The sequence below is a fragment of the Salvelinus namaycush genome, chromosome 10, assembly GCF_016432855.1.
Source record: "Salvelinus namaycush isolate Seneca chromosome 10, SaNama_1.0, whole genome shotgun sequence".
NCBI lineage: Eukaryota > Metazoa > Chordata > Actinopteri > Salmoniformes > Salmonidae > Salvelinus > Salvelinus namaycush.
Genome location: NC_052316.1, coordinates 5588532 through 5600850, shown reverse-complemented (window position 1 = coordinate 5600850; position 12319 = coordinate 5588532). Strand labels below are relative to the sequence as shown.

General features: G+C 42.4%; 1 protein-coding gene across 1 annotated transcript in view; it reads right to left on the bottom strand.

The window, feature by feature from the left end:
* Positions 1 to 12319, bottom strand: part of LOC120054609 (arf-GAP with coiled-coil, ANK repeat and PH domain-containing protein 2-like) — a 119396-nt gene that overhangs the window by 18596 nt on the left and 88481 nt on the right. The window lies entirely within an intron of this gene.

Here is a 12319-nt window from a genome sequence, read left to right as displayed (position 1 = left end):
CGTAACATTTGTTGATAATGAAATCTTAAAATACTCTGGATACATTCAGTAACATGAAAAATGTAGGGGAAGGTGCAACATAAGACAAAAAAATTACAAGGGTTTGAGTGAGATGACTGACTGGTGTCTCCAAGTGGCCATACACCTCTTCAAAGTGTGCAGTTTCTAAGCAATTTCAATGCACTTTTATGACAAAGAAATCTTCAACTATAAGGTACTTTTTTGAGCTCTCCGAGCTGTGTCGTTGAGGAACTAGAGCAAGCATTATTTTGGAACACAACCCTGCATCCCCGCCATGCACACAATTTATGTTGTTGTACAAAAACGGTACATTATAAATCACAATCTGGGTCAGGTGTGCTTGATCTCTTGTCAACATACGATCTTACAGTGTTAGGCTTTCACAAGGTTATTCGGAGAAACAGATCATAATTTTGGTGTCCATAGAAAGTAGTCATGAGCGCATTCAGGTGCGTTTGCTGAGGCAAATGTCCTTCATAGGCTCATTCTGTTCAGAACAACCCAGGCTATGACGACATGTCATCTTGTAACAAACAGTGATCATAAATATTGACACTGTATATGACAAGTTTTATGATTTGGAGATGTGGAGTAGATTTGGACTCATGGGTGTTTGACTTGCTTGTATAGACTGTCATGACGTGGCCCTCTTTGGGTATAGTGAGTGGCTTCCCCCTCTCAACCTCCTACACCCAGGTTCTGTTATCTCAGGTCGTAAATTCCTGGAGGAGACTCTCTCCTCCTGGCCATGCAGAAAGAGACACAGAGAGAACAAAGGAACTTCTTCTACATCACAGAACTTGAGAACTGAACAATATCCATGTTTTGGAGAATGTGTAAACGGTAGGTGGAGAAGCCAGCTACGACCCGGTCCGTTTTGTTTCATGTTTGTGACCTCATGAAAGACAATACAGCCACATTACCATAACTCTGTTTATACAGGAGCTGACTTGGAATTCTAAGTTGGATGACAAGTAAAAAAAAAAAAAAAATCCCCAGTTGGAGCTCGTTTTTTTTCAAGGTCCCTGTTGTCTTGAACGCACCGAACTCTGAGTTCCCAGTTGTTTTGAACGCGGCATTTCCCTCACCCAGTGTGACGATGGTCCAATGTCCCCCGTCACTTAATCTAAAGACATGCTTATATGAATAACCAGATGATTTACGGTTGATGAGCACATATATTTATTTATAATAAAGTGGGTTAGCGATGTCCTACTGATTGTTGCTGATCACCAGTAAAAGAAGAAACATGTATAAGAGTTTGGAGCACCGGCAACTGGTTTGGCGCGGAAACCTATTGTTGTGCGTCTCCCTGTAAACTGTTACTTTCTTATCACGTAGGCTATGCAATGATCAGAAGTTACCTATATAATGTGATCATGTTTAGCAATTTAAACGTTAAGGTGAATCTTTAGAAATGATCCCTGTGTTTTCCTCTGTGACTGAAGAGGGTTCTATCCATTTCCTGGCCCGAGACATGACGGTCAAATGGGGTGCTTTCGATCGCATAGTTAATGAATAGTGCGGTAGTAGCTTATCCCGGGGAGACATACATGTTTATATCCCAGATGGTATTTATGCTCCAAAGCAGGGTTTCCCAAACTTGGTCCAGGGTTAGGGGAAAGTCTAGAGGCAAAACGAGCCAGCTACTACACTGAACAAAAATAGAAAAGCAACATGTAAATTGTTGGTCCCATGTTTCATGAGCTGAAATAAAAGATCCCAAAAATTGTCCATACGCACAAAAAGCTTATTTCTCTCAAACTTGGTGCGCAGATGTGTTTACATCCCTGTTTGTGAGCCTTTCTCCTTTGCTAAGATAATTCATCCACCTGACAGGTGTGGCATATCGAGAAGTTGATTAATACGCATGATCATTGCACAGGTGCAACTGTGCTGGGGTCCCAAAAAAAAACACTATAAAATGTGCCGATTTGTCACACAATACAATGCCACAGACGTCTCAAGTTTTGAGTGAGCGTGCAATTGGCATGCTGACTGCAGGAATATCTACAAGAGATATTGCCAGTGAATTGAATGTTCATTTCTTTACCATAAGCCGCCTCCAATTTCATTTTAGAGAATTTGGCAGTACGCCCAACCGACCACACAATCGCAGACCATTTGGCGTCGTGTGGTCGAGCAGTTCACTGATGTCAACGTTGTGAACAAAGTGCCTCATGGCGGCGGGGGGGGTTATGGAATGAGCAGGCATAAGCAACGAACAACGAACACAATTGTATTTTATTGATGGCAATTTGAATGCGCATAGATACCGTGACAAGATCCTGAGGCCAAATTGTCGTGCCATTCATCCGCCGCCATCACCTCATGTTTCAGCATGATATTGCACGGCCTGCCCCATGTCGAAAGGATCTCTACACAATTTCTGGAAGCTGAAAATATCCCAGTGCTTACATGGCCTGCATACTCACCAGACATGTCACCCATTGAGCATATTTGTGATGCTCTGGATCGACGTGTACGACAGTGTGTTCCAGTTCCCGACAACATCCAGCAACGTTGCACAGCCATTGAAGAGTAGTGGGACAACTCCAAAGGCCACAATCAACAGCTTGATCAACGCTATGCGAAGGTCATGTGTCGCGCTGCATGAGGCAAATGGTGGTCACATCAGATACTGACTGGTTTTCTGATCCACGCCCATACCTTTCTTTTTAAGGTATCTGTGACCAACAGATGCATAACTGTATTCCCAGTCATGTGAAATCCATAGATAAGGTTCTAATTGACTGTTTTCCTTATAATGAACTGTAACTCAGTAAAATCTTTGAAATTGTTGATTGTTGCATTTATATTTTTGTTCAGTATTTTTTATTCTGGTTAGAGCCAGTTTGCACTGTTCTGTGAAGGGAGTAGTACACAGCATTGTACGAGATCTTCAGTTTCTTGGCAATTTCTCGCATGGAATAGCCTTCATTTCTCAGAACAAGAATAGACTAACGAGTTTCAGAAGAAACGTCTTTGTTTCTAGCCATTTTGAGCCTTTAATCGAACCCACAATTGCTGATGCTCCAGATACTCAACTAGTCTAAAGACGGCCAGTTTTATTGCTTCTTTAATCAGAACAACAGTTTTCAGCTGTGCTAACATAATTGCAAAAGGTTTTTCTAATGATCAATTTGATTTTTAAAATGCTAAACTTGGATTAGCGAACACAACGTGCCATTGGAACACAGGAGTGATGGTTGCTGATAATGGGCCCCTGTATGCCTATGTAGATATTCCATGAAAAATAATCTGCCGTTTCCAGCTACAATAGTCATTTACAACATTAACAATGTCTACACTGTCTTTCTGATCAATTTGATGTTATTTTAAATGCGCTTTTTTTTCAAAAACCAGGAAATTTAAAAGTGACCCCAAACTTTTGAACGGTAGCGTACATACGTACATACACACCTACTCATTCAAGGGTTTTTCAAGAGTTTTTCTTTTTATGCCTTGTTAAAAATTAATTTGTGGAATTTCTTTCCTTCTTAATGTAGGGTTAGTATACAGAAGATAGCCCTATTTGGTAAAAGACCAAGTCCATATTATGGCAAGAACAGCTCAACTATGCAAAGAGAAACGACAGTCCATCACTACATTAAGACATGAAACAGTCAACCCGGAAAATGTCAAGAACTTTGAAAGTTTCTTCAAGTGCAGTCACAAAAACCATGATGAAACTGGCTCTCATGAGGAAAACCACAGGACAGGAAGACCCTGAAGTTACCTCTGCACCTAAGACTGCATTCCAAATAAATGCTTCACAGAGTTCAAGTAACAGACATCTCAACATCAACTGCTCAGAAGAGACCGCGTGAATCAGACCTTCATGGTACAATTGCTACAAAGAAACCACTACTAAAAGACACCAATAGGAAGAAGAGACTTGCTTGGGCCAAGAAACACGAGCAATGGACATTAGACCAATGGAAATCTGTCCTTTGGTCTGATGAGGTCAAATTTGAGATTTTTGGATCCAAACGCAGTGTCTTTGTGCGACACAGAGCAGGTGAATGGATGATCTCTGCATGTGTGGTTCCCACCGTGAAGTATGGAGGATGAGATGTGATGGTATGGGGGTGCTTTGCTGGTGACATTGTCAGTGATTTATTTAGAATTCAAGGCACACTTAGCCAGCATGGCTACCACAGCATTCTGCAGCGATATGTCATCCCATCTGGTTTGTGCTTAGTGGGACTATCATTTGTTTTTCAACAGGACAATGGCCCAAAACACAGTGATGGAGTGCTGCATCAGATGACCTGGCCTCCACAATCACCCGACCTCAACCCAATTGAGATGGATTTTTGTTATTTAACTAGGCAAGTCAGTTAAGAACAAATTCTTATTTACAATGACGGCCTACCGGGGAACAGTGGGTTAACTGAATTGTCAGCTCAAGGATTCGATCCAGCAACCTTTCGGTTACTGCCGCAACGCTTTACCCACTAGGCTAACTGCCGCTGTTTGGGATGAGTTGGACCACAGAGTGAAGGAAAAGCAGTCAAGAGTGCAAAGCTGTCATCAAGGCAAAGGGTGGCTACTTTGAAGAATCTCAAATATAAAATATATTTTGATTTGTTTAACAATGTTTTGGTTACTTCATGATTCCATACGTGTTATTTCATAGTTTTGATGTCTTCACTATTAGAAAATAGCACACAAAAAAAAACTGGAATGAGGGAGTCCAAACCTTTGACGGGTACAGTACATACAGTTGAAGTAGGGAAGTTAACATACACTTAGCTTGGAGTCATTAAAACTTGTTTTTCAACCACTCCACCCTTGCTAACAAACTATAGTTTTGGCAAGTCGGTTAGGACATCTACTTTGTGCATGACACAAGTCAGTCAATTTCCCAACAATTATTCACAGACAGATTATTTCAATGTATGACAAGTCCAGTGGGTCAGAAGTTTACATACACTAAGTTGGCAGTGCCTTTAAACAGCTTGGAATATTCCAGAAAATTATGTCATGGCTTTAGAAGCTTCTGATAGGCTAATTGACATAATTTGAGTCAATTGGAGGTGTACCTGTGGATGTATTTCAAGGTCTACCTTCAAACTCAGTGCCTCTTTGCTTGACATCATGGGGAAATCAAAAGAAATCAGCCAAGACCTCAGAAAAAAATTGTTGACCTCCACAAGTCTGGCTAATCCTTGGGAGCAATTTCCAAATGCAAGTATAAAACCATGGGACCACACAGCCGTAATACCGCTCAGGAAGAAGACGTGCTCTGTCTCATAAAGATGAACGTACTTTGGTGCGAAAAGTGCAAATCAATCCCAGAACAACAGCAAAGGACCTTGTGAAGATGCCGGAAGAAACGGGTACAAAAGTATCTACACTGCTCAAAAAAATAAAGGGAACACTTAAACAACACAATGTAACTCCAAGTCAATCACACTTCTGTGAAATCAAACTGTCCACTTAGGAAGCAACACTGATTGACAATAAATTTCACATGCTGTTGTGCAAATGGAATAGACAAAAGGTGGAAATTATAGGCAATTAGCCAGACACCCCCAATAAAGGAGTGATTCTGCAGGTGGTGACCACAGACCACTTCTCAGTTCCTATGCTTCCTGGCTGATGTTTTGGTCACTTTTGAATGCTGGCGGTGCTCTCACTCTAGTGGTAGCACGAGACGGAGTCTACAACCCACACAAGTGGCTCCGGTAGTGCAGCTCATCCAGGATGGCACATCAATGCGAGCTGTGGCAAGAAGGTTTGCTGTGTCTGTCAGCGTAGTGTCCAGAGCATGGAGGCGCTACCAGGAGACAGGCCAGTACATCAGGAGACGTGGAGGAGGCCGTAGGAGGGCAACAACCCAGCAGCAGGACCGCTACCTCCGCCTTTGTGCAAGGAGGAGCACTGCCAGAGCCCTGCAAAATGACCTCCAGCAGGCCACAGTTTGGAAAGTATTCAGACCCTTTACTCAATACTTTTTTGAAGCACCTTTGGCAGCGATTACAGCCTCGAGTTTTCTTGGGTATCACGCTACAAGCTTGAAGCACCTGCACAGGTATTTCCAGGTCTCTACAGAGATGTTCGATCGGGTTCAAGTCCGGGCTCTGGATGGACCACTCAAGGACATTAACACTTGTCCTGAAGCCACTCCTGCATTGTCTTGGCTGTGTGCTTAGGGTCGTTGTCCTGTAGGAAGGTGAACCTTTGCCCCAGTCTGAGGTCCTGAGCGCTCTGGAGCAGGTTTTCATTAAGGATCTCTGTACTTTACTCTGTTCATCTTTCCCTCGATACTGACTAGTCTCCCAGTCCCTGCCGCAGAAAAACATCCCCACAGCATGATGCTGCCACCACCATGCTTAACCGTAGGGAGGGTGCCAGGTTTCCCCCAGATGTGACGCTTTAAAGTCAGGCCAAAAAGTTCAATCTTGGTTTCATCAAACTAGAAAATCTTGTTTCTCATGGTCTGAGAGTCTAAGCTGGCTGTCATGTGCCTTTTACTGAGGAGTGGCTTCCGTCTGGCCACTCTGCCATAATGGCCTGATTGGTGGAGTGCTGAAGAGATGGTTGTCCTTCTGGAAGGTTCTCCCATCTCCACAGAGTAACTCTGGAGCTCTGTCAGTGACCATCGGGTTCTTGGTCACCTCTCTGACCGCCCTTCTCCCCCGATTGCTCAGTTTGGCCAGGTGGCCAGCTCTAGGAAGAGTCTTGGTGGTTCCAAACTTCTTCCATTTAAGAATGATGGAGTACACTGTGTTCTTGGGGACCTCAATGCGGCAGAATATTTTTGGTAACCTTCCCTTGATCTGTGCCTCGACACAATCCTGTCTCTGAGCTTTACGGACAATTCCTTCGACCTCATGGCTAGGTTTTTGCTCTGACATGTACTGTCAACTGTGGGATCTTATATAGAAAGGTGTGTGCTTTTCCAGATCATGTTCAATCAATTGAATTTACCACAGGTGGACTCCAAGTTGTAGAAACATCAAGGATGATCAATGGAAACAGGATGCACCTGAGCTCAATTTCGAGTCTCGTAGCAAAGGGTCTGAATACGTTTTTTCCCCCGCTTTGTCATTATGGGTTATTGTGTGTAGATTGATGATATGTTTATTTTTTAAATATACATTTTACAATAAGGCTGTCACGTAACAAATTGTGGAAAAAGTAAATTAGTCTGAATACTTTCCGAAGGCACTGTACATACATACACAAACATACATATAGTGTTCTGTACTCTCAAGTCATTGACCCTATGATGGTCAAACATACAGGTTTATTTGATTTAGGCCTAGGTGAGATCAGATGTTGATCAAAGAAAGATACTGACAGGGATAGCTACGGTAATCCAGGGTCATGTTCAGTTGGCATGAGATACAGGCCTAGAAAACACACAGAAGGACGAGGGAATGACTCTTAAAATGGTTGGCAGTCCACCCATTACGGCATCATTGACTTGAATGGGGACGCCATTCTAGTTCTGTGACGATGCATCCTTTCAGTGTGTCTGCTGCATCCTCATCCTTGTTATCAGCAACAGTAAACTAACTAACACCTCTGGTCTGGGTCAGAGTTGACTTCTCTCTGAAAGAGCCACCGACAACCCCATAACCCGACAGGCTAGCCACCATTGTCATGAGCTAGATCTCACCCCTGCCAAACTTTCCTCTGTAACACTAGACACCACAAACAGTCAGGGTGTTGGAGGAACGATGGAACTTCTATTAATTCACTGTTCAATTCCAAGGATTGTTGTGGGAAACATTTGAAGACAAACTATAGGAGTCAATGAAACAGTCCTTGAAGCAGTCAATCGGGGATCGAAATATATTACTATAATTTGTAGGCTTATAAACATCAAAGTGGAAATGATGGAAGTAATCCTCAGCTCCAAATGACTATTAGCACGACATGGAGATCACAAGGCACTTCCTAAGATTGTCATGGTCAAATCTGCCGTCTTCATACTGTCAGATATTGGTTCCACTAGCCTATATTTGGCCCAATTGCTCCTGAGTCTGTAAGGTCTGCAAAACGCCGTTGGCTCATCTGGATAGGAGTTTGACCACTGTGTTGTGCTTCATCATCACTCTCTCAGCCTATACTTACAGATAGCGGTGTGTGTGTTTGTCTTCACAGCCAGATTAGATTCTGCACTGTAACCTGAGCAAAAGGGCCTGGAGCTAAACACCTCAGCCTAGGGATTTCCTGCTTTGACACACCCTCTTTTCCACCATGACACACCGTAGGACAGAGGATATTTCTGGATGGGGGTACAGTACAGAATTTATCCAGTGGACAGTGCCAGGTTCATGAATGGTAGGGGAACGGAAAATGTAATTTAAGATTCCCAACTGTGTCAACACAAGACTCCCATCACAGAATGTAATTAACCCTTCAATCCAAGAGTGGGTGACTGGTAAATACACCACAACTCTCATACTACTGGCAAGTATCACTATCAAGTGCCCCTGTTTTGAAATGTATTACTGTTATAGTGTTGCTGTATTTTTGCTAAATATAAAAAAATATATTTAAAAAAAAGTAACTAGAGAGTCTAATGTTATGCTAGAAAGACACATTAGAAAGACAAAACAATTTAGGGTTGGGCGATGGAAACCTTTGTCCTATCGTGATTATGCACTCATAAAACATTGTGATATGATGGTATCGCCCCCTATTCCAAATTTTTTTACTCCGCTAAAAAACACAGCTGGGCTGTAGCACGAAATCGCATGCTACAACTGGATGAATCATGATGAAATATCATGTTGTTGAAAGCCTGGGCAGAGGCTAAGGGCAGGCAAATCTTTTCTAATATTCCTTTTTGGTGGAGCTTCAGCATGGAACAGGTTTGTATGTGTCTGTGTGTGTGGCACGCACATGGCGGATCAAAGCGACTGAACAACTGATGAGGAATGGACTGTCCTGCTGTAGTGAGTTCAATTATAGAACTGGATAATTGCTTTATTTGCCTCATCCTCTCTTAATATTGTTTGTTCAATCTCTCAAAGTTGTGACTGAGAATTGCCTATACCTAGTAGGCCTATAGACTCAGACTTTCATTCTTGTTCTTTTTGAAAGGGGCAACTTTAGGACAACACCGTCTTAGGCTATTACAATACTTGGGAAATAGGCTAGGCCTACTGTTCATAACTTGAACTTGTCTTAAAGGTTTTATGATAGGTCTAGTAGGAGGATTGTCCACTTGGTTTTCAACCTCGCATGGAGTGATTTTTATACCCCACACGGATAATTTATTTCTTAATAAGCTTAAACTTGATTCAACTTCTCATTCGATTTTTATATAGGCTATCGATATAGTCCCCTGGCTACCTTTCGTTTTTGAGGGTATTCAAACAACTTTTTGAGATGGAACTCCATTAAATTCATTCATTGTTTGATCGAGAGAAAGCATACCGTAGCCCAAAGTCATATTTATAGCCTATCGAATGGAGAGAGAAGGGAATATAGCCTACTTTTTAAAAACAGGGTTCCAGCAATTATAAAAGTTTACGCTATTCATCTATGGCAAAGACACATATATGTCTCCCCTTTCATCCGTGTCTGACGTTAGCTAGTTACTGGCTAGCTAGGTCTTCAGCCAGCATGGAACAAAGGGGGGGGGTTCATTCAAAACTGCTGCTGTGAACCGCATCACAAGAGCCAAACGGGAGATGTATAAAAAAATGTACATCATTGATGTAATTTCCATGTTGCTTGACTTGCTTTGTGTATCACCATATTTGCTTGAGATGATTTTACTGAAACACTGCATCCAAGTTTCTTGACATAGGCGTTTCAAAGAACTGTCAAAGAACTGCGAGCTCATGAATATAAGCTCCCCGCCCACTCAGCCGGTCTTTTCAAACTTCCTGGTAGTTAGAAATACTTTCTCAATTATTTAGCATTGCTATCCCCCAAAAATATGATGGGTGATATTTTAGTCACTCAAAAGGCTATTTTACATGGGAATTAGATTTAAAGGTCCCGAACGGTCAAACAAATAAAAATCAGCAATTTTTTGGGACTTGGGGCGGTCGCACCCGAGGCCCTCAAGCTAGCTCACCTTCTGCAGGGGATACAATCCTTTTGACCCTTAGATTTTTTGTATTTATTTTTTATTACTTGTTAAACAAAATCTTTCTCTGAGCAATTGCATAAGTATAAAATAATATAAAAATAATAAAGTATACAATAGCATACAAATACAGTATTTGTATTTATTTTAGTATTTTTTGCTCTTCTTTATCAAGGGATCCAATAATTCCAGACCCCACAGTATGGTTTAGACTATAATCTGACAGAGAGAAACAATATTTTATGATTCGACATTTTGCGCTGCTTTGGTGGAATTCTCTGCTCACCCTACATTCCTCTCTTGCATTCTGTATACAACATATTTATTGAAATAGGTTATAGCAAATAGGAATAGGCAAATTACTCGGAATGTCACTTGTGTGCTGCCCTGCTGTGCGAGATTTTATAGGCAGTCAAGTTAAAATAGGCTATCCATCGTCTGTCATATCACAATGTCTTCACCATCAACAATGGCTCTCAATCATCGTCGATAGATGATACTATCTTAATATCACCCAACCATAAAACAATGTACCCTAGTGTGTACACTGTATAGTACACTTAAACTAAGGAATCCTTTTACAATGTAACAGTGTGTAGCCTACTCAAACAGACTCTCTAAGACGTATTTTTAGGCTGTATGTATTATTCAAGGCCTCTGTCCCAGCATGTGCCCTGGAAAGGAATAAAATAGTTGTTACTTTGGGGCAGGGATAAAAACATGGCATCCCTCTACATACACACCACTAAACCTGGATCCTGTCCACAATACCCACACACAAAGCCATACAACTGTAAAACAGCCATACAGCCAGGACTCAAGACAGACAAGGGACATAGAATCCAATCCCCAACCGTTCAAAGGACAAGGCAATAATCGACTGTGTGGGCAAAACGTGGCCCTGTAAAAAAAAAAAAAAAAAAACTGATCTGACACGATTGGATAGGTGAAAGCATGGGTTGCATCATACAGTATATCAATCCATCAATCCATCCATGTCAGACAGGATATTGCTTCAAGGAACAGAAGTAATAAAGGTGTAAAACAGAGCCCAAGTAATGACAACAACCAGAGCTCAGAACTCACATGTAAGCAGACGTCAAACCCATGCTTCTTTAGCCTGATCCCAGATCCAATTGGGCTGTCTTGACAACTGGACCATGAGTGACAAGGAGTTGGCAAGACAGCACAAACAGATCTGGGACCAGGCTATTGCTTTGTAGTCAGAAGGTAAACCGTGGGAGACATACTTTAGAATGTGAAAACCACATGAATGTACAGCATGACAATGGAATCCCTAATCACTCTGGTTATGCAGGGAGAAGAGGAGGGAGTTGGCGGGGGGGGGGTCAATGAAAAAAAAAAAAAAATGAAAATCAATTATTACATACGGAGGACCTCCACGCGCAAAAGCTGCGTCCATCGGGAAAAGGTTCAACCTCTGTCACCTCCTAAAAGAGTAACACCAGAAGACTGAGAAAGGGCTGAGAAACTGAGAAAGAGGAGACAGTTGAACACACACACAACAGAGAGCATGACCATGGCACAGAGCCATATGAAGCTAAAAATAAACATGTTTTGCCCCCTTCTTTCAGCGGACTCACCAGATACCACACATAGTGGAATCTGCTGAAGATCTTCATCTTCATGTCTGTGACAGCAGGTCAGTGTGTGTGTCGGTGTCCCAGTCACCTTGACAATGGCTAGCTAGTGGAAGCTACCTCTGCCTGTCCTCCCGCAGCATCTCAAGTGACAGCCCTGTCACACTCGGACTAGCTCCCTCTCTCCAAAACAAGCCTCCCTCCTTACCCTGTGTGTGTCTGTCCGTCCCTCATCAACACTCGTCACTGCTGCTGGCTGAGTTTGGCACCTCCCCCTTCCGCTGAGGCCGCAGCGGCATGCGAACTCATTGGGATGCGAGTGTGTGTGTGCGTGTGTGCAGGTCGATGCTGGCTTGCGCAATGGGTTTAGAATAACCAACCGAACCCCGTGCAGATTATCTCCAGCATGAAACATTTATACAGCCTCTATTTGAGAGCCATGTACTCTACTTTGTGTGAGTATGTATATAGACTCATGTTTTCTCCTGCAGCATGCACAAACCACAAAACCAAAATGAACCCTTTCCAGTTCACAATCCACTGCCTCCTCCTCTGAGAAGCAGAAAAGCTAATACTTTGAGCTAAACTTAGCTTGTCCAAAAGGGGACAATCTGTAACACGATGGAGCCCTCTA